The sequence below is a fragment of the Dermacentor silvarum genome, chromosome 5 (assembly GCF_013339745.2).
Source record: "Dermacentor silvarum isolate Dsil-2018 chromosome 5, BIME_Dsil_1.4, whole genome shotgun sequence".
NCBI classification, from domain to species: domain Eukaryota; kingdom Metazoa; phylum Arthropoda; class Arachnida; order Ixodida; family Ixodidae; genus Dermacentor; species Dermacentor silvarum.
The window spans coordinates 161,779,370-161,806,517 of NC_051158.1; the positions used below are offsets into that span (position 1 = coordinate 161,779,370).

Below are 27,148 nucleotides of genomic sequence, written 5' to 3' on the forward strand. Positions count from 1 at the left end.
CTGGAAATTTATTGTAATTCCACAACCAAATGTGCCAGCATGATAGTACAATCAGCAATTGTAGGCATAGTGAAAGTGAATCGATTCAATAAATTGGATATAAACAAGTATGATAGAGAATTCGAGCATTTGACAAGCTTCAGTACACTTATAAATCTACAAGTGCAGCCAAGACCAAAAGTGAGTAGCTCAAGACAACACCATGAGCTATTTGGCAATCCTTGTATCTGTTTGAACAGGTCACACTTCTTTTTGCAAGTAAAAGAGCATGCTACGATGAATGATGCAAAGTAGGCCTGACAGCAGCAATGACCCGAAGGAAAATAAACAAAGTACTTTTGAATACCTCTGCTATTTCGAATTGATATCTACAAACAACTTACTCCCACATACTATGCTCGCATGTAACATGCAGCTGCAAAGAAAAAAGAAGCCAAGGGCGCACACCCCACTCTGAATCAATTTCCTTAGCGATGTGCAATACCTGAAATACAAACTACCCAAATAGTGAACATGACAAAAGTTCACAGCAAGATGGTCACAATGTAACAGTAGTCAAGCAGGTGATGTCTCAGGCTGAGGTTAACAATCCAACAAGGGGACTAGTAGACAACTCCAGCTGACAACAATGCATATGTAGATGTCACTACATAGGTGCTTGTTGCGATGCCACCTGACCCTAGTTGACATCAAAGAGGTTCATTAAAGATTGGCACATACACAAGTTGGTGTCAAAGAGGTTCATTGAAGACCTGCATATGCCGATGCAGTGGCCCCAGGGCCACATAACCAGTGGCCTCAGTGGTGCTAACCTATTGCAGCCCCAGGGGAACATATCGAATTTGCACAAATATAAGGAGTTTTTTCAAAAAGTCTTTCCTCAAAATGTGCCTTGCGTTATATAACCAACACCGGCACAAAGACCAACACCAATGTCAGCAATCTGAGCGGTCTGACGAAACTCCCCTATTTCTCCCACACACCTTACCTTCCCAACTAAACCATCATGTTGAGCATTTCAACTTACCTCACCGTACTCTATGCAACCCTGCTTATTCTCCTAGATGTCTCTGGAGTGGGGAAAAGTGAACTGTATACATGCTGCCAAGGAAAACAGTTGTTGCCCTAGCAAAGACAACTCCCCCTGTTGAAAACAATTTACCACCTCATACAATACCTGTTTCACCACTGCTAATCACCTTCAGCTGTATATTGCATATCACAAAAAGCAGCAATTCAACTATAATTTTCCTTTTACACTGAAACATGAAAATTTCTATAGGATGTCAAACATTTAACACATGAACCTTTAACAGTGCCCATAAGTGTGAAATTCTCTCATAGGCGAAGTGGGCAACACTTTACCACCAAGGCTGTACACATACAGCATCATTACGAACATTTTCTCTGCACAAAGTTCTAGCACCCTGACGGCAGGGAGTGCTGCATGGAGCCAAGCATGTATTTCAGAGTAGGCATTTTGTATTTTCTTCTGCCATATGGAACATGAAGATCAAGGAAGGTAGGCTGATGATGCTGTGCAAGCAGTGGTGGCCTTGAAAAGGGAAGGAATCCACACGAAAAGCCTTGGTGTATTCAAATGGCAGTGCATGGTATGGAGCACCCTGAAAAACAAAAAAAAATGGATTATATACTACTGTACTTGCAAACTGATACCATATGAATATTTAAACATAGCATCACAAATTGCAATAAAGTAGAAAGATGGGCGAGTTGGAAAGGATGCACTTATTGGTCAGCCCGAGAACAATTGAGAACACAGAGGTAGAGTGACACAGGATGAGCGCTAACAAAAAAACACCGCATATCCACGGGGTGAACGATGATGAGTGGGCGAAGCTCCGGAGGGAATCATCGGTAAACCGTGAATCTTCCGTGTAATTCGCCCAGTCTCGCCGCACTAAATCGAACGATTGACTTCCACCAATGACACGCGCCATATGTGACGTCATTCCTATATTATAACAGCGCCCTTCATTATAATTGCACCATCTCCCGCTTAAGGGGACGCTAGCACAAACGCGTTAGAAACGTGCAGTACTTTAAGGGGAAGAGGCCACAGCGTCTTACGCAGCCGTTTACACATGCCGGAACGTGCACCGCGTTTGCCGACGCCATCAGCGTTTATGAATACGGGGGTAAGGCGGAGAGGCCATGGCGTCTTACACCAGCTTCTTGCACGGGCCGTAACGCGCTAGCACAAACGCGTTAGAAATGCGCAGTCTTTCGTTAATGTTGGGTATTTATTGCCATCTAGGTGCGTCTGTCCATGTGCGCTTCGTGGCGTAGTGGTTAGCGCCACGCGTTCAGAAGCGAGAGGTCCCTGGTTCGATTCCGCTACGGCCACAACTCTCGGAATTTTTTTTTCTCATAAAAGTAGACGTGGCTACCTACTACGACGACTACGACGACTACTACTACAGAGGAGGGACAGACCCACACTCTAAGGAGCTTCGCCCCTAAAAACTGTCAGCACTCGTCCTGTGTCCCAAGTTGTTCTCGCGCTGACTGATAAGTATGCCTCACAAATGATTTGACAGTGCTTGGCTAACCAATGCCACAACACCAAGTGTACTTTGGCTATCTCAAGTTAAGAAAAACGACAGGCAATCACTACAGTTGCAGACTGCACACAGAATATTGTGAAAATTTCATATCATATGAGCATCATTATTATCTTATGGTCTAAGGTAAAACATTAGGGGTGTGCGAATAGCGATTTTTGAGACCAAATTGAATACTTTTCAAATAATGAACAGCCATTATCACAATTAATATAAAACGATGTTCGCATACTACTATCATCTGTTTCTGTCATCAGTATAGTAAATAATGAAGTGTTGCTTCTTAAAAGCATAAAACAGCAATGGAAGCAAACAAGTAGTTTCTTCACATGCACATGACTCTTCAGAGTGCGAATGATCGTTGTATAGCCTGTAAAGTATGGCTACCTAAGTGACGTAACCTGGTTTGTGCGTATTATCAGGTTTTGTCTATACTATGCCCATGGGCATGAAAATTTAACGTACGTTTACTCCAATGTTATGTTCAATTGGCCGCAGTTCACATTTTGAAATATTCGAAAAGTAATAAAATATTCGAATTTATGAATAGTGACTATTCGATTCGACAACCGAAGCGAATAGGACACTATTCGATTTGTTATTCCGAAACTTTCAGATATTCGCAAACCCCTAAGACATCTTGGCACACTAAAAGCTACAAACAAGTTTTTTAATAACCATGAAAATTTGCAGAACATTTTATTAACTGATATGGACCGTAATATTTGTCATCTGCAAAGGGTGTTTCTTCGATTCTGATTTGACTGAAAAATAAATTATGGACCTTGGAACAATTTCTGAAGTGTTTTCATCAAGCTAGAGTGGCTTATAGGAACCAATAATGAGATTTAGGAACCCCTATTTTGTAGCGAGGAAAAGAGCTTATGATTAAAGGAATCTATAGCTGCAGTGATTAAAAGGTTCTGAATTTTCTAATTAACTGTTTACATCAGCGGAAGCTCTTTAATTATGTAATAGGATGCCTAGCAACGCTGAAAATGAATGAAATCAAGACAACACATTCAAAAACTAATAAAATGTATGCGCTCTTGATAATAAATGTAATATGTTTTATTTGTGACCGGATTATGCAAGGGCACCAGAATGTGCATATCTTCGCAGTGCACATACAGTTCACCAGCTAACAATAATCAATACAGATCAACATCGTAAAGCAACACATGGGTACTGGGGCTTTCTTCACATTGGCCTAAAAAACCATCACGAGCATTCGACCATCTCATTAACACAGCACTCATAGCTTGCTTCAATTCAATAAACCATGAGCCATATGTGGAGAGCCTGAAGCGGAACCTCCCTGAAGAAAAGGAAGACGACCGAGACTGGGGCTGGCGGCACAGAGGAAGAAGTTCATTAAAATGGCGGACTAAACAGACCGTTTCATTATTACTTCCTTACATTTTTGGCGCAGCCGCTACAACCTGAAGCTGATGTGGGTCCAGATTGGTTACTCATACACCTTCAGCAAATCGGAAATAAACTACAACACCACGGAAAAAGAGGCATTGGCCGTCGTCATGGCATTGCGGTATTTTCGCACTTACCTCGAAGGTCAACACTTTAACTTGTTTACGGACAACCAAGCTTTGACTTATTTGCTCAACATTACTCAACCGACGGGAAGGATTGCTCGTTGGGTCAGCGAAATCCAGCAGTTCGCGTTCGACGTGGTTCATCATCCTGGAAAGAAGCTCCCCGACGCGGACGCTTTATCAAGATTGCATATTCCGGAGACTGAAATAATTAAAACTCTACATGTAGCAAGTATTTGGGAAGACACCAAAGATATTGTGTTGAAGGATGGAAAGTTCGAGGTACCATAAACAGATCGCCAGAAGATTTTCAAGCTTTATCACGACAGTCCCGAATCGGGAGGGCACGACGGTTTTTGGAGAACATATATGAAGGTACAGCAACGTTTCACGTGGAGAAATATGAAAAATGACGTACATGAATATGTAAAGACTTGCCATGATTGCCAAGTGCGAAAAGCAAAATATAGGCCTAAAGGAAAAGAAATGACCATACCTGTGTACTCCAATGTGCCATTTGAAGTTGTGCACCTCGACTTTGCCGAGCTTAAAAAGAAAGGGGAAGGAGTGCGTAAGACGCAAGCTTTTCTTGTTGCTATTGACCAATGTACACGGATGGCAGCGGCGAAACCAGGGAACGAAGACTCCAACGCTGTCATTTCCCTTATGCAACGGGAAATGTTTAAGAATATTAGTCATTGTCAGCGACAACGGTCCGGCATTCAGAAGCGAAAGGCTAAGAGCTTGGGCAGAGGAAAGGGGGATCACCCTACGGTTCACTACGCCATACCTTCCTGAGGGTAACGTTCTGGCTGAGCGATTCATTTGTGATTTGAAGACATACATTACCCTTTATCCAAATTTTCCTGGCGGCTGGAAATGCGCTCTGGAAGCTGCTGTCCAGCATCACAACCGCTCCTATACGGCTGGCCTTGGTTGCACACCCCATTTTGCTGCCTGTGGGACCAGCCCATGGCTACCCGCGGATCATCGTCTGGGAATAGCAGGCAAGATATTTCTACAAGAATGTGCCAAAACATAAGACCAACAGCAGCAGTACAAGCTATCAATGAAAAAATATTACGACAGTAAACATGGGTCTAAAATTCTAGACATCGAACCAGGACACTTAGTCCTTGTACGCAAAGGACTGGACGGCTCGAAGTCGCCATTCATCGGCCCCTACATGGTGACCAAAACGGTAAAACAACAAGGCGTTCTGAAGGCCATTTATTACGAAGCACCAGGGCAGAAGATTGAATCCAGCGCCATTGGAAATGTGATTCCATATTACCCCAGGAGGGGAGACAATCAAAGCCGTGGAGGGTGTGGAGAGCCTGAAGCGGAACCTCCCTGAAGATAAGGAAGAAGACGACCGAGACTGGGGCTGGCGGCACAGAGGAAGAAGAAGTTCATTAAAATGGCGGACTAAACAGACCGTTTCATTATTACTTCCTTACATGTAATATGTTTTATATGGGACCGGATTATGGAAGGGCACCAGAATGTGCATATCTTCGCAGTGCACATACAGTTCACCAACTAACAATAATCAATACAGATCAACATCGTAAAGCAACACATGGGTACTGGGGCTTTCTTCACATTGGCCTAAAAAACCATCACGAGCATTCGACCATCTCATTAACACAGCACTCATAGCTAGCTTCAATTCAATAAACTTTCAGATGTGCACAATTGCTTAAGAGCTTTTAGGCAATCGGCATGACACTTATATTATGGTTAACTTGTTGCCTGTAAAAGTGGTAAATCAGGTGAACTGCTAGTTCTGTCCTCCCACTGAAAATTTCAGCTATCGCTGCTGAAAATGTGAAGACAAAAGCATTGTAGGAGCTATTTGGAACCTATTAATGTTAGGAAAGAAGATAATATGCAATATTACGATTTGCTTAAAAAGGTTCAGAGACCCGTGAAAGATGTCGCTATGTGCATTGCCATGCTGACATAGCAGGCAATTAGATAAAAGAAGGGACAATGAAAAAGTGGCATGTAGATTACACGGATGCAAGAATTCTGCTTCACTTTATAGCTGCAAAACCTAACATTTACAGAAGTGCTTCAACTGAAAAAAAATATTTAGCAGCATGTTTACCAAGTCACCCATAGCCTTCAGCTTGTAACAAATTCGTATGCTATAAGTGGTTTGGGCTCTTCAAAGACAGACATCTGGCAAGTAAATGCAAGAGCACAGTGAAATGCCACCAGTGCTCCAGAAAAATGCTAATGTGGTAAGGGAAATTACAAAAACAAGAATGCAGATGAAAATAAGACCAAACTGCCCCGAAGCCTTATTTTAGCAATGTGTGTAAAATCTTATGAAACATGATTACAGTACTAAGAATGACAAAACACCAAATGCACAGAATGGTTGCTAGAAATCAACTGACCTCACTACAGTGATTACGCACATTAAAACCTAGCATTCACCATAAAACCTCACAATGCACACATATCATACATCAACAAGTAATTTCTCTATTCCAGGACCTTGTGGAAGGTGTGTTAATGCAGTTATTGCTTTCTTGTACGGTCTAGTACATCAATTTGCACTTTTCTGCCTTGCATTTTCGAAGTACATATGTACAGTCATATTTTGGCATGCTTTGGCATCTTTTACAATGTTTTGTGAAATCCACATGCTGTTAACGCCTAAATCTTGCTCGGTGCTCCTGCAGCCTGTCATTAACGCAACTCCTGGTCAGCGCAATGTAACACTTGCTGCAGAAGAAGGCATTAAAGGCACTCAAAGCTGCCTCAATGACAGGCTGAGGGAGCCTTCGGTGTAGGTTAGGGCGTTAGCAAGGTCGGGACAATTTACAAAATGTGGCAGCACAAATACTCGGAAAAATCTAAAGCTGAAAGTGCACATTGATATATAAGTCCTTTTCCAAACAAGAAGCCAATAAATGCAATAGCAAACATATTGGTATCTTGACTAGAAATATTGATTACTTGAACAATATGTCCAATGCATGCATCATAGGTAAAATGAGTGATATATGATATGTCATGCATAGTCAAATATTGCCGCAAATGTGAGCCTTTCATGCATTTATGTAATCACTTGTATTGTAAAACCAGTTGAAGTGCAGGGCCCGTTCTGTGCATTCATATGTATTTCATCTCATAGTGTAGTAACCATGTTTCCTAATGCAGGTAACCAACTCTCCCAGCTTTCAGAAATTGTATGCAGGGTATGATGGCATGAAAGACAAGGACATTGAAACACATATCAACAGGGCAGGCCCCAACTACCGTATTTACATGATTGTAAGTAAGTCAACCCCCCAAATCACATGTGTTAGGAAAAAAAAGGCATACCCATGGGTACATTCCATAACAAAAATTTATAAGTAACACATGAACGGCGGTCAAGTAAAACGTAAAGCTATAAAGAGAAACACATGAGCGGCATCTGCTTTTCCATTAACTATCGATACTCCCCCGGAAGCACCGGCATTCCGAGAGTCGGTGCCGCCGCAATTGGAACAGCGGCCCTTCCATCAACTATCAGCAAAACCATTAGTGCTGTGTGCGTTGTAAACCTCCTTAAAATGTTGAAAAAAAACCTTCCGAACAAACGCGCAGAATAGCTGAATGCTACAGGTAGACCTGTAGACAAAACATAAAATTGTATTTATATTGTAGCGCCCGTGATAACTCATTTCTCTCCTTATTGGCGGTGCCATGCTTTCGTTTCGATCCCCCACTTCAGATTTTCAAATTTAAAGAAATAGGTCACCTTACAATCGTGTAAATATGGTACCAACTGATTTTGCTCCTGGATGGAAACAAGTATGTATAATCATAATCACTATCAATGCTTCAATGAGGAAGTATTTGAACTCAGAACTTGCATGAAGAATGACTACGGTAGCCGCATGGCTGCACATGTCAAGAGCTGATAGTGCATCCCTATGTTCCTGCACACAAGGTTAGTTGCAAAAAGCCATAATAAAACTGAGAGGGAAATGATTGAGGTTTTTTTACACTAGCAAACAGGGATTGACAAGTGTCCGCAAACAATCACTGTCTCTGTGATAAAATCAGGTCAATTTTTTTTATAACGTTTACCCGCAATTCATCACTCACATTCTGACAGGTGCATATTTTGTTTCGCTACTGATTTTTGTGCCCCATATAATATTAACCCTTTCCGTCCTCAATTTTATTTTCAGAAAACCACTGAAGTTTCCCAAATTTTTATGAGTGATTCATTGTGAAGGTTTTATTACTGCAATATCTGCTGTTCATTTATTATTTTCTGTATTCTTTTACTAGCTGTCAACTATACTTTCATGTATTTAAGTTGCAAATAGGCAAGGGCACAGAAAGTTTACATGAAGCACGGTATTCCTACGGAGCAGTATTTATGATGATGAAGAAGCCAGTGATGTGAAGATGACGATTGGAGGCTAGCGTGAATGGAAGTTCCCTTTTGGTCAAGTGCGGCATATTCATTTGTAAATATACTTGTATATAGCTTCTCATCTGCGTCTTCCCACATAACATGTTTGGTGTAGGTGCTGGGTAATAAGATGTGGAACGGGGCGGGATCGAAGAATTCGAGCAGGCATCAGGGCGATGGGCCGAGCAGGCAGAGTGAAGACCCTTGTTGGCGAACTCGTGGCATAAAGCATGACGTGTTGACCGCTAATCAAGGACAAAGACAGAGAAAGAGAAGCACGAAACGATGACACTGGTGGTAACATGCAGTAAATACAAATTAGGCCAAACTCAAGTTATCTTCTTGGCATACAACTGCCTGAATCAGGGAAACCGTGACTGCAGGTTTGTTGGCGGAGCTGGATTCGAAGGCAGCTGGATAGGCAGCTTCAATTTCTCGCCGGAGGTTCCGGGAAACATCGCCAGTGTTGATGGGACGGGGAGCGTCGGCACAGGAAGATGTCGCCGAGGTGCTTGATAGACGGGCAAACTGTTGGTTGACATGGCGGCTTTTTGCGGGTTTCAGCCAGCAGCACTCTTTGATGGCTGCATCCACCGTCGCCTCGTTGTTGAAGACGAAAAAGTTGAAGGTGTCATCGACGCTAACTTTTAGAATGTGTGAAACCATGTCTGGTTCAGTTGCGTGCGTCAACTTTGCGGCACAGAGCCAGGACTTGTTGAATCCATGTGACATACGGCTTTCTTGACGTCAGCACACGGCTGGATAACGCCTTCTTCGTGGTAAGTTGGTGACTGTGAGGGTTGCCGAACAAGTCTCAAAATTTTTGTTTAAGCATATCTCAACTGGTGAGCTCATCTTCGTGTGTCCGTAACCATACTCTAGGTGTGCCAACAAAGTAAAATACTACGTTGGCAAGCATGACAGTAGGGTCCCACCGATTATTGGTGCCTCGTTCGTGCAGTCTGATCCAGTCCTCCGCGTCTTTCCCATCTGTTCCCAAGAATATGCCAGAGTCACGGGGAGTGGAGTGCGATGCAGGTCATCGAAGTGGCAGCTGGTGTCAGAACCAGTTGAGTCGAGCTGTTGTCTCAGGGAGCCATGATGGAAGGCTCAACGTACCAACCACTGCAGAGCTTCCGTGACAAAGACAAGGAATGTCCATCTCGACTTATTATGTTATGTGGGAAGACACAGACGACAAGATACATTCAAGTATATTTACACGTGAATAATCTGCACTTGACCAAAAGGCAACAGCCTGTGCTAGCCTCCAATCGTTCTCTTCACACCACTGGCCTCTTTGTTATCGTAACTACTGGTCCATAGCAATATCATGCTCCATATTGTTACATTTAATACCTATATAGACTGTTTTGGTGTTCTTGCCTATTTGCAATTTAAAAACATGAAAAAATTGTTGATAGCTAGTAAAGGACAGCACAAAATAATAAATGAACAGCTGATATTGCAGTAATGAAAGCTCTTCACAATGAATCACTCTTAAAAAAATTGGGAAATTTCTGTGGTTTTCTGAAAATAAAATTGAGCTCAGAACAGTAAGGATACAAAATAAGCACCTGTCACAATTTGAGTGATAAATCGCAGGTAAGTGCTCTAAAAAGAAATGACATGTTTGTTTTGGAACAGAAGTCAACCATGCTTTTGTTATCCCCCATGAAATGTGTTATTGCTAGCGCTGCATGGAAAGACAATCGCAAAGGTGTAAGCAAAAAAGCTTTTTTTTTTAAACAGGTCGCCAGGGGCTCAAATTTTCTTTGCAATTGTTAGTACAATGTTGATGCTCCAACCATGACACATTAGAGCTTTCTAGCTCCAATTCTTAAAAAAATAAAATTAAATTATGGGGTTTTACGTGCCAAAACCAGTTCTGATTATGAGGCACGCCGTAGTGGGGGACTCCGGAAATGTGGACCACCTGGGGTTCTTTAACGTGCACCTAAATCTAAGTACACGGGTGTTTTCGCATTTCGCCCCCATCGAAATGCGGCCGCCGTGGCCGGGATTCGATCTCGCGACCTCGTGCTCAGCAGCCCAACACCATAGCCTCTGAGCAACCACGGCGGGTGGCTCCAATTCTTTACTTCAGATCCAAAAACATGAATTCCGGCATTGAACAGGCGACCTTCGTCACTGCAGCCACCTCACTTTGCACTGCTACTTTTAAACAAGCCAGACTTCTGCTTCGTTTCCTCCCACTGTGACCTCAAAACATCTGTTTACTGCAAAATTGGTGTCTCTTATTAACACAGTCTTCACAACAAAATGATGAAAACATTGCCACTTGTCCATGGCACTCAGTAGGCGAAAATTCCCTGGACAAGTGAGACTCGTTACTGCCACAAAAAGAGCGATTGGGGTTTTAAATGCTCGCCTGCCTTCATGAATAAAATCAGTTGGTACTTAATGCCAGTGCTGTCGATGTGTTTCTTTGCGCTGATTACTTCGTGCCATTATATGTCTACCAGTGTGTCTGACCAAGAAGCTTAAGCAGAAGCCGTGCTATGTTATCCATTGTAATTTTATAAACACAAACAATGCCGGTAATGCAACTTGAGCTGTAACATGAACATAAAAGTTTGTTGCACCTTATACGTTTGTGGCATATAGGGCAATTCTACTTGTTCAGGTGGGTTACTGGAAGATGACATTGCTTGTCAAATATGACAAATTCACTGTTTCAAACATATTTCCCAAACTTCAAAACAATAACATTCTAATTATGTACATTAGGGCATTTGTTGCAATTGTGGAATTGCAGCTGGGCAGAAGTGAAGTCAAACACATCGGCTAAGCAGAATTTAAAATTAGCTCAAGTGTCAAGATATCTGCAATCAAGAGTTCGACGAAATCCCCTCTGGTTGGGAAGTAACTGCATAATAGGAGGAAAAAAACAGAACGCCAACCAAAATGTTCTTGTCTAAAAATTCTTAACATTTCAGCTTTGACACGAAAGCCTTGTTCACCAAGCTGAGAAGCAAAAAGCCTTCCGCTTAAATCTGCATCAATAATCGCTTCAGGCATCTTGCATATGTTGGCGGGAGATTGCCATCGTTTCGATTAGGCGTGCGTGCTGTGGTTTGGATGGTCAGAGATTCCAGTCACTGTCGCTTCACCAGGTTCTTTTCTTGGGCAATGACTAAAGCTTGGCCCCAGTTGAAATCGTGTTGCTTGGTTTCTCCGTGTTCAGCGAGTGCAATGGAAGTGACTTTTTTCATTTTTACATCGCTCATGTGCTCCTTCAGGCGCCGCTCAAAACTGCCACTTTCACCAATGCAGACATATTTGCACTCGGTGCTCTTATATTCAACGCCAGGGAACATTTCTTTTCTTAGTTTGTCCTTGACGTTGACAAGCTCGTGACGTAACTTGCCGCTGGAAACATGGGCGACTTGCACACTATATTTACACAGGACACGTGCCAAAGCTTCGCTGATGCTAAGAACATATGAATGGCGGTGCGACGCTGCACGGGGGCATCACGTGGTTCCGTAGGATGCGAGGTTCTTTATCTGAGGAAGCAATAAAAATTTTCGTGAAGCTGCACACGCCGAGCTCGCGTCGAATGCAGGTCAAATCGGAGTCCTAGTCTTCCGGCTTACAACAAATCCTTTGGGCTCTTTGTATTAATGAGAATGCCACGGACCACTTCTGGCACACAGGGTTTACAGAAGTGAAATGAAGATACCGCCCTGTGTGCGGGTTCTTCCAGTGAACTTTGATGGAAACCACATCAAAAGACACCATGACTTCATCATCATCCACCGTGAGGTGTCCCGTACCTTGTCACTGAAGTCCTGTGAGTTGCGAATAAATGTGGGGCCACTCACAACAAGTGGAGCACATGCACGGTGAAGGTAACCGAACAGTTTGCAGAGGGGGGAACGCATGAAATCCACAATGGGCAGCATCGGAGAACCTGACTTGTGGATTTTTGGAAGAAAACATAGTGCCGGAGCTGAGCCGTTGTGGCAAAGCAGCGAATAATAAATGACTTGTGTTCTTACGGCATGTCGGCTAGAAGCTTTTCCAAATACCGTTCCACCTTAAGTGTGGGCTCATGATTGAGGATGGTGTAGGCGCTCGGAGTGATCGACGAGGCCAATGGCATGCTCCACGGCACAAATAACATTTATTTTTGGGTCAGGTGCAGAACTCGTGTTGAAGTTCAGTCCAAGTTCGAGACCGCCTAGCTCGAGCTGGCTAGGTGCGTGTGAAACAAGTCACACACCGCTGACTTGACCCGATTCGACATGGTGCTCCTGTGGTGCGGCATGAGACGTGCCAGTTTGTTTCGGTACATCGTTTCACAGTGACAGGACTGAAGATGAGCCTTGAAGTTGGCATGTAGCTGAATGCTGGTGAATACATCAGGGAACTGGTGCTCAAGGCGTCGGCGAGCAAAGAACAGATGATTCTGGAAGTCTCTAATGGTTGCTTTGCAGTCCAAGATCCTTACTTGAAGTAATAAGTGCGCAACGTTCGCGACAACTTTGTGTCCGAAAGCTGTGTCAACGGGTCTGAGCAGGCGTAGTGACTTTGGGATCAGGCCTTGGGTTTTGCACACTAAGTTCAAGGCTCACCTGAACTTCAATCTAACATGCAAAACCCAAGGCCTGATCCCACAGTCACGACACGTGCTCAGACCCGTCGACACGACTTTCAGACACAAAGTTGTCTCGAAAGCTGAGCGCTTATTACTTCAAGTAAGGATCTTGGACTGCAAAGCAACCATCAGAGACTTCTAGAATCATTTGTCCTTTGCTCGTCGTCTCCTTGAGCACCAGTGCCCTGGTGTTTTCGCCAGCATCCAGCTACACGCCAACTTCAAGGCTCATCTTCAGTCCTGCCGCTTTGAAACTACACACCGAAACAAACTGGTACGTCTCATGCCATGCCACAGGAGCACCATGTCGAATCGGGTCAAATCAGCAGTGTGCAACTTGTCTTCATACGCACCTAGCCAGCTGGCACTAAGTGTTCTTGAACTTGGACTGAACTTCAACACGAGTTCTGCACCTGACCCAAAAATAAAAGTTGTTTGTGTCGTGGAGCATGCCATTGGTCTCATCGATCATTCCGAGCGTGAAGATGCCTGTACTCGTGTGATTAGCGTTCTCACCAAACTACCGCGTAAGCCACCTTCCGCCTTGTTGCCTGAGCAGCGAAACGCCATTAAGTCTCCACAGAAATAGCAACATAGTGATATTGCCAGCCGACAAGGGTAGTGCCACTGTTACTATAAACACCAATGACTACATCAGTAAAATGTTGGACCTTGTTCAAGATAAAAGCACCTAAACCGTCCTCAATCATGACCCCACACTTAAGGTGGAACTGTATTTGGAAAAGCTTCTAGCCGACATGCTGCAAGAACACATTTACTATTTGCTGCTTTGCCACAACGGATCAGCTCCGGCACTATGTTTTCTTCTGAAAATCCACAAGTCAGGTACTCTGATGCTGCCCATTGTGGATTTCACACGTTCCCCTCTCTGCAAACTGTCCAGTTACCTTTACCATGTGTGTGCTCAACTTGTTGGGAGTGGCCCCACGTTTATTCGCAACTCGCAAGACTTTATTGACAAGGTACACCCCCTCACAGTGAATGATAATGAAGTCATGGTGTCTTTTGACGTGGTTTCCCTTTTCACTTATGTTTCTGCGGCCCTTGTGGTGGACACATGCAAAGCTGCCCTTCTGGCTGATGCGAAGCTATGTGAACGTATGGCAACTGAAGTACAGGGTCTCGCATGATTACTCGAATTTTGCTTGAAAAATACTTCAATTTCTGCAGTGTCACTTAAAAGTAAGTGCACGGAACCCTTATGGGCACATCAATTTCTGTAACCACTGCAAATTTTGCTATGGTTTCCGTGGAAAGTCGGGCCTTGGCTTCTTTTCATCCTCCATGAAAGTTTTCTTCTGCTACATTGACGATTGCTTTTGCATCCTAAAAAAGAAACCCTGGCTGCCTTCACGGATCGCCTAAATAGCACTGAGGGTGCCATAAATTTCACTGTGAAAAGGAGGACTCTGGCCGGCTACCTTTTCTAGACATATTGGTAGAACGGAATAGATAGTGGTTATCTCCCAGGAAGTTCATAGGAAGGACACGCACACAGGGCGGTATCTTCATTTCACTTCTGTAAACACTGTGTGCCACAAGTGGTCCACAGCATTATCGTTAATACAAAGAGCCTAAAGAATTTGTAGTAAGTCAGAACACTCGGGCTCCGATTTGACCTGCATTCGACGCGAGCTCGGTGCGTGCAGCTACCCGAAACATTTTATCGCTTTTTCAGAAAAAAGAGCGTCGCGTCCTACGGAATCGCATGATGCCCCCGGCCAATGTCACACCGCCATTCTATATGTTCCCAGCATCAGCGAAGCTTTGGCACATGTCCTGCGTAAATATAATGTGCCAGCTGCCCATGTTCCTCGCCGCAAGTTACGTCACGACATGTCAACGTCAAGGACCAACTCAGAAAAGAAAGTTCCCTGGCGTTGTAAATAAGATACCGTGAGTGGACTGCAATTATGTCTACGTTGGTGAAAGTAGCAATTTTGAGCGGTGCCTGAAGGAGCACATGAGCGATGTGAAAAAGCAAAAAAGTCCCTTCCAGTGCACTCGCTGAACATGCAGAAACCAAGCAACACGATTTCAACTGGAGCCAAGCTTCAGTCATCGCCCAAGAAAGCTGGACGAAGCGACAGTATCTGGAATCTCTGACTATCTGAACCACAGCACACACACTTAATCGAAACGACAGCAATCTCCTTCCAAGATAGCCAAGATGCCTGAAGCGATTATGGACGGGATTTAAGTTGAAGGTTCTTTGCCTCTCAGCTCAGTGAACAAGGCTTCCGCGTGGAAGCCGAAACGTTTAAGAATTTTTAAACACCATTTTGGTCAGCATTCCGTTTTTCTTCCTATTATGCTGTCAAGATATCTGTCCCCAAAATATGCCACAATTTACTTTACTGTTTCAGTTAAAAATGTTTCAAGAGCCTTTCTCATGCATTTCTGGAAAGCACTAGTTGAAAACGACCAGGAATGCTAATGCATGTTTAGAGTCTGTAAAGGAGTATGTTTATCTAGGCTAGTTACTCACAGGGGGCCCTGATCATAAGAAAGAAATTTACAGAATAAAATTGGGTTGGAGTGCATACAGCAGACATTACCAAATCCTGATTGGGAGCTTACCACTGTCGTTGAAACAAAAAGTGTACAATCATTGCATTCTACCGGTGATAAAATATGTGGCAGAAACTTGGAGGTTAACAAAGAAGCTCGAGAACAAGTTAAGGACCGCACAAAGAGCGATGGAACGAAAAATGTTAGGCCTAACGTTAAGAGACAGGAAGAGAGCGGTGTGGATCAGAGAGCAAATGGGGATAGCCGATATTCTAGTTGACATTAAGAGGAAAAAATGGAGCTGGACCAGCCATGTAATGCGTAGGATGGATAACCGGTGGACCATTAGAGTTACAGAATGGATATCAAGAGAATTGAAGCGCAGTCGAGGACGGCAGAAAACTAGGTAGGGTGATGAAGTTAGGAAATTTGCAAGCGCAAGTTGGAATCAGCTAGCGCAGACAAGGGTAATCGGAGATCACAGGGAGACGCCTTCGTCCGGCAGTGGACATAAATATAGGCTGATGATGATCATTTCAACACCAGCTTGGCTCGCTATCTGTTTACCCTTGTAATACCAAACACACTCTGGAAAAAGGACCCAAGTATATACCAAATGTTTTAGTCATTCGAAGAAACATAAACCAAAATAAAGAGCATAAAATATGCTGCTTAAAATATTCATTTTGGAAGAAGGTTTGAAAAAAATATTACAAGAAAAATAAACTGATAGTTTGCTTAATCGCAGTGCTAATAAAGACATTGCTGCGCAGCTGCGAAATTGTAAGGTTAGCTGAAAAGATGTGTTCTTTGGTCTACAACAGCAATACTATCACTTTGATGAATGCCCGTGTAACTTGGCTTCAATGATTGCAAAGACTTCTAAGCAAGAAACACTGCACAGTGCCACGGCGCAATCGTCGCACCATGCCTTGATTTCCTTTCAAGTGGTTATCTTTCGATCACCTGAGAAACGTTTTAAGCACACAAGCCTTGTTCGCTTTTGAAATTTAGCAGTTAGCGAAATGCACTTGGAGACGTGGCGAGTGACAAGGAGTGACATACCTGCCAGGGAAAGGGTTAAGTGCATTTGACTTACTAGCTTCAAGCCCTGCAACTACAATATACAATTCTGTTCACTTTTTGAGGGCCAAAAACTGAACACAAATTTAACTGATCACTGAGATCTATACGCAAGTAATGTCTGCCTTCCTTAGTAGTCTACCTGATAATAGAGAACCAGGTTCAGGTGATCTTGCTTCTAAACGAAAAGACAAGCTTGCAACTTGAAGCCCACAGTAGTAGCTCTGCATCTATGCCATCCAGCTGTTGAGCACAAGTCCAACATGGATAAATGCAAAATAATTCAGGTTCAATGCTATAAATGCATGTTAAAGGTACGCTAAAGAAAAATATTGAGGTAAGCTAGATTGAAAGTTCGGCTTCCGTAATCACGAATTTGCCATTTGTAGCGAGAACAGAGCTTTTGTAAGCAAGAAAATGAGAAAATTGGAAAACCGAAGGGCACCAACTGTTAAATTAAAATAAGTTCTGGGGTTTTACGTGCCAAAACCACGATATGATTATGAGGCATGCAGTACGAGGGACTCCAAATTAATGTTGCCACCTGGGGTTCCTTAATTGGTACATGGGTGTTTTTGCATTTCACCCACATTGAAATGTGGCTACCACAGCCAGATTTACATCCCGTGCCCTCAGGCTTAGCAGCGCAACGTCAAACAGCACAACTGGGATCCCATACTTGTCAGCAACCTTCTGCAGTGAGTGTGACAATTGGTACACATGAAGCAGCACCTCCAGCTGCTTTAAACTGTGCACTGTTGGCTTTTGCTGCTTTGAAGTGCTTATAAAGTCCAACTAAAATAAAACTTGGGGCTGTGGAAAAAAAATATTCGAGTAGTGTGAATACAGAACAGCCTACGTGCAACACTTTAACATTTGAAAAACGAGGGGATGAGTGACAAAAGGCTAGGAAAAGTAAGCATTCTTGATACTGAATATGAAAAAAATGTCACCATTACCAGTCACCGGCAGTGATGCATGACTCGGATTGCAGGACTCCTTGGCATGGCGTATGAGAAGGGACCACCTGCAGCTGCCTGCGGTGTGATAAAAATCCCAGAGGCAACGTAAACTCGCGTCACAGCCACTAACCACCAAGTGCGTGCTTCGTCTGCTAAGGCACTATTAAAAGGCTGCCAAAAAGAAAATGAGACAGTTACCAGCCCCGCACCTTTGCCAAGATTGCTTCAGTAGTACTACTTATTTATTACAAATTTGGCAGTTAAATTTCGTTGCATTTGTACTTTAAGCTTTTGGAGCAGGGGTATTAAGAAGCTCCTGTGCTTTGTGACATTACATCAGATATTTGACAAGGCTGTGGTTCTCAAGGTTTTTAGACGCATAAATGTTCTAATTCATTTACAACCTAATACTAATATGATGCATGAGAATATGGTAGATTACATTTTATGTTTTTAATGGGGTGAGGAAAAGGACTAGCCTTTATGCTTGCGGCACCCACTCACATAGTGAAAACATTGTAAACAAGGTTCCCGTTCGAAAGCCAAAAAATTAAGCTTTTAAATAACTTCACCTTGCTCGGTGTCAGTTTTTGTTTTTCGCCATGACTCTTCCCGACCAGACAAGACTTTGTCAGACTCTAAACTTCATCAACCCACTGACAATAATTAAGCTGCATAGATAATAATTTGACCTTCACCATGAAGCATGTTTGCTGGTGTTACCAAGCAAGAGCAAAGAAAGGTTTGCTACTGTACGAATCAACCTATATTAATGTTGTTAAACCTGTTATTCCCTTGATGTGCCTCGAGTAGGCTCTAAAAATGTGTAATCACATGATGCGCACTAGCTTTTGTGTTCAGATTGGCAGGCTCATAGCAGCTGGCTCCTGTGCTTTGTGACATTACATCAGATATTTGACAAGGCTGTCACAAGGGATTATGTTTTTAATGGGCGAGGAGAAGGACTAGCCTTTAAGATTGCGGCACCCACTGACATAGTGAAAACATTGTAAACAAGGTTCCCCTTCGAAAGCCGAAAAGCACAAAGTGATCGGGATGATCACAAAGTGATCATCCTGATCTCAGAATTCCTTCTGCAAAAACTTAGGGACTTAAAAACAGCAAAAGCCAACAATGCGCAGTTTGAAGTAGCCAGAGATACTGCCTCATGCACACCGAGTGTCGCACTCACTGAAGAAGGTTGCCAACAAGTATGGGGTCCCAGTTATGATGATGGTTCCAAAGAAGCTGCCTATACTTTGTTCCCCCACTTAAGGGTGAAAATAGAGCTACTTGTGACAAGACATGAAGCACCCTTCATGAATTGTGACATGGGCATGGTGTACCAAATAACCACTTGTGGTAAGCTCTACAGAAGCCAAACTGGACACTTCACTAATGACAGGGCAAGATAACATTTGCAGAATATAAAAAGGAAGGAAAAGACTAATGTAGGTGAGCATTGTAACACATGCACTTGTCATCCCTGACTTGATGAGATATAGGTTCTTGGCAGAAGTAGAAGCACAAATGCACATTTGATTTTAGAAGCTTTCTTAATATCAAGTAGAAGTGACTGTGCCAGCGATCATTATAACCTTAAAACACCCAGAAAATTTTGCTTGATGCCCACGTGTAGGCACCATAGTGGTAGCCTTGTTCTCGTGTATGCACTCCGTTTCATGTACATTCTACATATGTAGTGGCCCATGCCTGTGAATAAACAGTGTGCCCTTGGCGCTTGTTCTTTGTACTCTGCCATCCGATTATTTTTTGTGCTGCCTTTTGTTAAAAGTTTGTCTAACATACAAATCATACATTGGCAAAACCTCCTTTGTGCAACTGTGGGTTTGGTTCCCCCCCCCCTCCCCTATCGGCAACAAACTATCTTTTCGTCCACTTTCATTTCCCCTTTTCTTCAGTATTCTCTACATTCCAATTGAAACCACAGCTGATTAGCCCCTATGCTTTCCTTAACTTCATTGCCTGCTGGCTTTATACGGTAGTGATTAAAAAAAATCGAGCCCTTCCGTTTTCCTTTTCGTTAATTCATAGCGAGGGTCTCAAATCTGGCAGCCTTGACGCCATGAGGCAGCATATGAAGATTTATTAGCCATGTGCTTTCTCTCCAAAGTCCACGAGTTACGTGGCACCATAAGGCAAATAAGGGGGTTCCACATCCACCCGCCATGGCTTCGAGTGGCGCTGACTAGCACTCCCATGGCTACATCTAGTACACATGAATACTCAAGTTAATGACGGATTGATAATCATCGCTGTAGCACAATTATGTATCGAATGCACAATACGAAGGTTGTGGGTTTAGACCCCACCAGCGACAAGATATCTTTTCGTCCAATTTCATTTACCTTTTTCATTATTTTCTACATCTCAATTTCAACCACAGCTCATTTAATCTATGCTTTCCTTGGCTTCATTGCCTGCGGGCTTTATGTGGTCAGCAAAAATAAGGTATAACAAGAAAATGAAAATTAATAAGTAGAGGACAGGTTCATCGGTGTTCGAGGAATCATCTTCCTTTTTGTATCTTTTACCTACATGTGCACTCAAGAGGTAACTGCTCAGCCTGCATATCAAATGACAATGCCACAAATCCGGCTGGAACCCACAGTCAAATATATGTAGAGCATACCAATACATCTCCTCCAAAGATGATAAAAAGCACAAGTGCCTGTAGAGTTGTGTGCCACTGCTCCTCTTGCCAACCCATGGAAAGGGGCATGAGTGGTGCTGTAGAGCTCGCTGCTTCAAGCAGCATTCAGGTAGCCATTCATAATCCTGCACGTAGTCTCCCATGTTTTGTACATATCAAGGTAGCTTTAGTCCTGCAACAAATAAAATGATCAGTTCTAATCAATATGTAAAAAATGCAGGCACTTTGGCCGACGGATTAACATGTTGAAGTTTCTCTGATGCCAGTTAATTACTTTAAAACATCACTATTAAGCACAAGTTTAGCTGTTCCACTTGTACCAGATTTATTGTAGAACACGATGTAGTGTAGCACGATAGCCGTGATACAAGACGAAGGTAACACACTCACACAGACTGTTACCTTTGTCTCCTCACATATATTGTGCTAGAATCACATTCAGTGTATATCACCCCCCACCCAGTTTTTTGTTCTGCTAAGGTTTCTTTCAAATTGGCTGCACATCTGTTCAATCAGTCAGTTTGTGTCAGCAAACAAGTTCAGTTTCCACAATGCACAATGATGCTGTTCATAGAGGGAGATTGAAAATACCTTTACAGTTTCTTTTAAAAAAAGTTTTGTACAAAGTCTCACTGTGCACTTTGCAAGTTGTACACTGATATAAATTTGTTTCTAAGATATGAAGGTTGAATACAAGCATTTCAAGCCTTAATATGCATTTCTAATTACATGTAATCGCTACCACTTATGAGAAAATTGATACGATCTGAAGTAGAAAGCCTCATTTTCTATCCACGGTGGTTGGATACAAATGCATTACACATCGAGCGAATATAGTCAAATTTCAAAACAAAAACTAGGGTAAAGGCCTTATACCGACACGCTCAAAAAAGACAAAACATTTCAAGAAGCTTACTGCGGCGTTGTGATAATTTTTCCTCCACCAGAAATATGTTCTTTGGCATGTGCTCTAGAACCGGGGGGAGGGCCGGGGGTTCTTTCTCTGTCGTTGGCGCTGTTCATCGTGCTGTATCTCATCAAACCGGGACATTTGCACGCGAAAAAGAGAGCATGGAGCACGCCCTAGCTGCAAAACGAAAGAACGAGCACAAACGAGACTTGTTCGTTTATTTTAACCTGGCGTATTCTCATCGCGTCTTTTTCCTCTTGTACTATATAGCGGTTACAGTTCTGCTTATTCCGTATTAGTAGTATCAAGTCGTACGTCATGCATGCGCATTGAGCACAGTAATGCGTTCTAGATATCGCAGATGCCCTTGGTCACGGCGCGACACTCGCGATAGCGAACTCGAACGCGATCTTTAAAAAAAAAAAAGCAAAAAAAATGTTTGCCTGCGATGAACTTTGCAAACAAGAAATAAAATAGAAGCTTACCAAAATGCTTCTTCCAAAGGCGGGAAGAATACACTGAAGTGACAGCCCATGCAGTTGTTGGCGGCACGCCGTTCGTTGGCGTTCACGTACCCTTTCGCGTGCTGTGCTGTTTATCACGTCGCCCTCATTTGTAGGCGTGAGAAGAGCATCAAAGTATTATTATCTTCTCTCAAGTAACGCCACCTCGTAAGCACAAACGGAAAACGTTGAGCTGTCAAGCCGGCACCAGCTTGCCCAGTGGCAGCAGTTTCCCGCGCTCGTATCTCACAGTTGACGAACTTTCGTATTCGCACCGCGCGCGTTTGGCGAGCCGTTGTGGCGCCATCTGGAAGAGTTTGAATGTGGACTTTGCAAAACTCAACAAAGTTCGAACATATATCTGTTTAGTTTCTCATATATAACAATTTAAAGCATATCATATTTAGAAAGTACTCACCACAAAAAATATTTTGTTTCAGTTTCTTTGGCCCCTCCGATTTACGAGCATTGGTAGCTTTAGCACGAGGGCTCCTATCTGAATACATGGGAAAGCTAGGAGAAATCGTTTTTCTCGGCAACCACTGCTCCAAATTTGATGGGGTTTGTGGCATTTAAAAGAAGAACTTAAAATATAGTCACTGTTGGTAGCGAATGCTTAATTTAGGCGGTCAAGTTTTTTTATAAAAATTGTAGAAAATCGGCTAATTTTCAGAAAGCCACACTGTCAAGTTTACAACTCTGTAACTCAGCAATCAAAAAGGATATCACAATTCTGTAAATTGCATATGCTGGCGCATCTAAAGCGGACAAAATTAGTGTATTATACATGGCTCTTAAATAGAGCACTAATATGTTAGTTGGACTTTTGCAAAACACTTGTAAACAATGTAACTAATTCACGTAAGATGTAAATTGATGTATCAAATTTGTCCGCTTTGGATGCTCTAACGGATGCAGTTTACAGAAGTGCCATATCCGTTCTTAATGCAGACCTACAAATTTGTACACCTCGTGCTTCCATCTTTGTTCAAACCCACCAATTTTTGAAAGTTACTTTTGAAAAATTTCGGACCCTAAATTAACATTCCACTTACAACAGTCACTAGAATTTAACTTTCTCTCTCAAGTTCCGCGTCTGAATCGCAGCTCGTCGTCTGCGCCTGCGCGCCTGCATAGGGCGCCTTTATAGTACATTTTCCCGCTCTCGGATAGCAAGCGCTTGCGTCGCTCAGTGGTAAACTATCCGCCTCCCACGCAGCGAGCCTTGGTTCGGCGGAGAGCGGTTACTTCTTTTCGCATGCGATAGCGGCTACGGGACGGCGGCGGCATCATCGCGACCCGAAACGGCTATTGAAATGAGCCCATAACAGCTTACGCTGTAAAACAAATACCGCCAAGCGTTTATCCACGACGGGACTGCTGTACTAAAGATGTCAATCCTGACAATTGCGCATCTGGTTTCCCCGTAACGTACACGGCACATATATTTGTGTGCTTGAATAAAAGTTTCATTTTCAAGTTCTTTGGCGGGCCAGGTGTTACACAAGGAGCGTTGACACAAGGAATAGTGCATCGAATTATCCTGTTATAACACAATTTAGAGTGGGAAAAATTGTGCAGACCCCACACACTGTGGGAATCGAAGGTATGCGAAGCATTTTGCAGGCACCTGGATACCTAGTATTGTTTGGGGCTCCGCAATGATATATCCAGTGGACCGACATGTTTCTGTGAATTGGGTGCTGGTATGTGTGAGTCTTGAGAGTCTGTAACTACAGCAGCACGACCACGACCACGACCACGTTGACGACGATGGTATGGAGGCAACGGCATGAGTTCCACGCCGTGCGTGCGACGCAAACCTGCGACATGTTAATTGTTGGCCCGCCACATTCGCAGAGTTCCTACGTAGAGTGCTACGGGGTAAGAACTGCGGACAGTGGGCCGGTCCCGGAGATTTACGTTAAACACGGTGCCTCAGAGCACGAGCCGTCACAAGAAAAAATCCAAGGAAGTCGCACGGGAGCGCGGTGCTAGCACCGAGTGTTTCGAAGGACTGACAGTCTTCGGAACGACTAAAGTATGTGTGCGATCGTGGCCTTATGGTTATCGCACAGGGTTGTTCTGCTTGACGGCAGAGGCTCGATGAAACGGCGTGCACACATTATTTCCTGCTATTTAAAGTGAGGTGAGACGGGAACCTATGTTCCTCTCTGAGTGCCGAGAATAAGACAAAGAATGCTTCGCAATAAACGTGCGAAAACCCGCGAAGTACCAACATGCACTTTAATGCAAGCAACACCATTTTCAGTGTGTTGTGTTCAGTGTGAAGAGAATTTGCTGGTTCCGTCCATATAGGGCGTACCATTCCTTGAAAGAGCTTCCAGTTTCACCAACATTGTTGCGCTGCGGGCATCAATTTTCTTCTTCTTCGGGTGCGTCGCCGGTTTAGACATGAGAGAATAGTGCGGGGGCGGCTGAGTGAAGTGTAAAACAGGAGGTGAAACGATGGAGTAGTTCAAGGGAAGAGATGTACAAATAAAGCACCAGTGTTCTTAAATGTGCTTGGTGGTTCCACAGTTACTGGTGACCCACTACGAACGCTACCTTCAATGGATCAAATGGAGACTCGAGATGACCTCAACCCCGCTCCTACTACCTCCGCAACTGGTCAGGTAACGTCTACGGGTGTTATAGAAACTACAATGACCGACATTGTCCAACTCATCAGCCTCTCACGCCGCCTTCTATGGAACGGCCGTTTCAACAACCGGTGCGCAGTTTTTCATCACAGAGCCTGTGCTACTGCCACCAAAGTTTTCGCACCGCGGCTCGTCGATGTGTGTCACCCTCTTCGTGGCACACCGTAAACGCTCAGGCCGGTCGTCATTGACAGCAGCGGGCGATCATGGCCATGCGTCAAGCCGCCTTTTCTATATATAACCGACCAAACCACAGGACTACGTTTGTTTCTAGACACTATACGGGGGTCAGCATAATTCCTGCGTCCATAGCTTACCCCTACAAGCTATCAACTCTTCCGCCATCGCGGAAGAGTTGATTAGATTGAAGAGTCACAGGAATGCGCGGCACAGTCACAGCGTAAGCTGGTTGAGCAGCGCAAGAGTAGCTCCAATTTCGGCACCACGCACAACAAGGTCTTCGCGGCAAAGTGTCTTCGCCTCGATTTTGAGGAGAACGATCTGAACTGTCCGGCCGGCGTCGGCGTCGATGGCGAGCTGCGGCTTGTAATGCTCTCTGCATAGCAGTCTGCTGAGCCCGATGATGCCTGGTTGTAGCCGCGCACGTAGCTCTACGATTCGCTTCTTCAGCACGGGTTCGTACCTTGCGAGGAGACGCCATAACGTGTACTGAAGAGGTACCCAGAATACGTGGCGCACATCTAACATCGGGATAGCGTTGAATGCGCGCTTCGTCTGAATCGAATAGCGTCTGAATCGCATCTCGCGGCACGCGCCGGATGCAGGCACGTTAACTAGAAGGCGCCACCGTACTGGCGGATGCTTGGGTCGTCTGCGCCTGCGCACCGGCACGTATAAAGGGCAATTTTCTTCTGCCTGATAGCAAGCGCTTGCGTGGCTCTGTCTTAAGCTATCCGACTCCCACGCAGCGGGCCTGAGCTTGATCCCGGCGGAGAGCGGGTACTTTTTTTCGCATTTCTGGTGATAGCGATTACGGGGTGGTGGCGCCATCATCGCGACCAGAAACGGCTATTGGAAGGAGGCCACAACAGCTTACGCTGTAAAAAGATTAACTTTGCATTAGTTGAAAAAAAGATTAACACTCAAGAGCCACTGAAATGGGTTCTTACGTGGATACAAAGTGATTGAAACCCTAAAGGATAATGGTAGAAGTCATAGGCATGAGCATGACTCAGCAACAATGGTAATGACTCAGCGAAAAAAGATGAGCACTCGGAAAGTGCTGAAATGGGTTCTGACGTGGGTACTATTGAAGGAAACACTAAAAGATGGTGGTAGAAGCCATAGTCATGACAATAACTCAGCAAAAATGACAATAACTCAGCGAACAAAAAACATTAAAAAATCAATTGAATTGGTTCGGATGTGGGTACTAAGTGAAGGAAACACTAAAGGACCGTGGTAGGAGTTCTAGTCATGAGCATGACTCAGCAGAAATGAAAATGAGTCAGAAAAAACAGTTAACACTGAAAAACCACTGAAATAGGTTCGTACATCGGTATAAGTGAAGGAAACACTCAACGATGGTGGTAGAAGTCATGAGCATGACTCAGCGAAAATGACAATGACTCAGCAAAAAAAGAGAACGACTCAAAAGTCACAGGAATTGGTTCGGACGTGGGTACTAAGTGAAGGAAACACTAAAAGATGGTGGTAGAAGTCATAGTCATGAGCATGAATCAGAAAAAAAGACAATGATTCGGCAAAAAAAGTTAGGACCCAAAAACCACTGAAATGTGTTCGGACGTAGGTACTAAGTGAAGGAAACACTAAATCATGGTGGTAGAAGCCATAGTCGTAACCATAACTCCGCAAAAATGACCATAACTCAGCGAAAAAAGATTAACACTCACAAACCAATGGAATTGGTCAGATGTAGTACTATCTGAAGGAAAAGGATGAAGGTCAATGGTTGAAGTCATAGTCAGAAGCATGATCTTCTAGGCGTTGCTAAAGAGACTCCTGATGAATCATGACGTGAATGTCGTTACATGCGTGTCATGTAGGTCATGAAACAGCTGGCGACGTCTTGGTGCTCTCATGGTCGTTTCGTTAACTTGGTAGGTTCCAAAATTGGCAAAGTATGACAACAGGGTATGACGAACCTAAATGATAGGTCATGATATGAATGTCATGACATGCGTGTCATGCAGTTCATAAAACAGCGGCCTAAAATGACAATGACTCAGCGAAAAACATTAACACTCAGAACCACTGAAATGGGTTCGGACGTGGGCACTAAGTAAGGGCAGCACTAAAGGATGATGCTAGAAGTCACAGTCATGAGCACGACTCAGCAAAAATGACAATGACTCAGCGAAAAAGATTAACACTCAAGAGCCACTGAAATGGGTTCGGACGTTGGTACTAAGTGAAGGAAACACTTAAGGATGGTGGTAGAATCCAAAGTCATGACGTTAACTCAGCAAAACTGAAAATTATTCAACAAAAATATTAACACTCAAAAGCACTGAATGGTTCGGACGTGGGTACCAACTGAAGAAGCCCTAAAGGGTGGTGGTAGAAGCCATAGTCCTGAATCACTAAGCAAAAATGACAATGACTCAGCGAACAACGATTAAGACTCAAAAAACCAATGGAATTGGTTT

At 43.7% G+C, this 27,148-nt stretch overlaps 1 long non-coding RNA gene across 1 annotated transcript; it reads right to left on the reverse strand.

The window, feature by feature from the left end:
* Nucleotides 1–1,597: 1,597 nt before the first annotated feature.
* LOC119452646 (uncharacterized) lies at nucleotides 1,598–22,012 on the reverse strand. The gene is made up of 3 exons (XR_007466707.1): nucleotides 21,838–22,012; nucleotides 20,422–20,614; nucleotides 1,598–1,625 (listed from the first exon to the last, which is right to left on the reverse strand). It is a non-coding gene; the product is annotated as an uncharacterized LOC119452646 (long non-coding RNA).
* Between the last annotated feature and the right edge of the window lie 5,136 nt (nucleotides 22,013–27,148).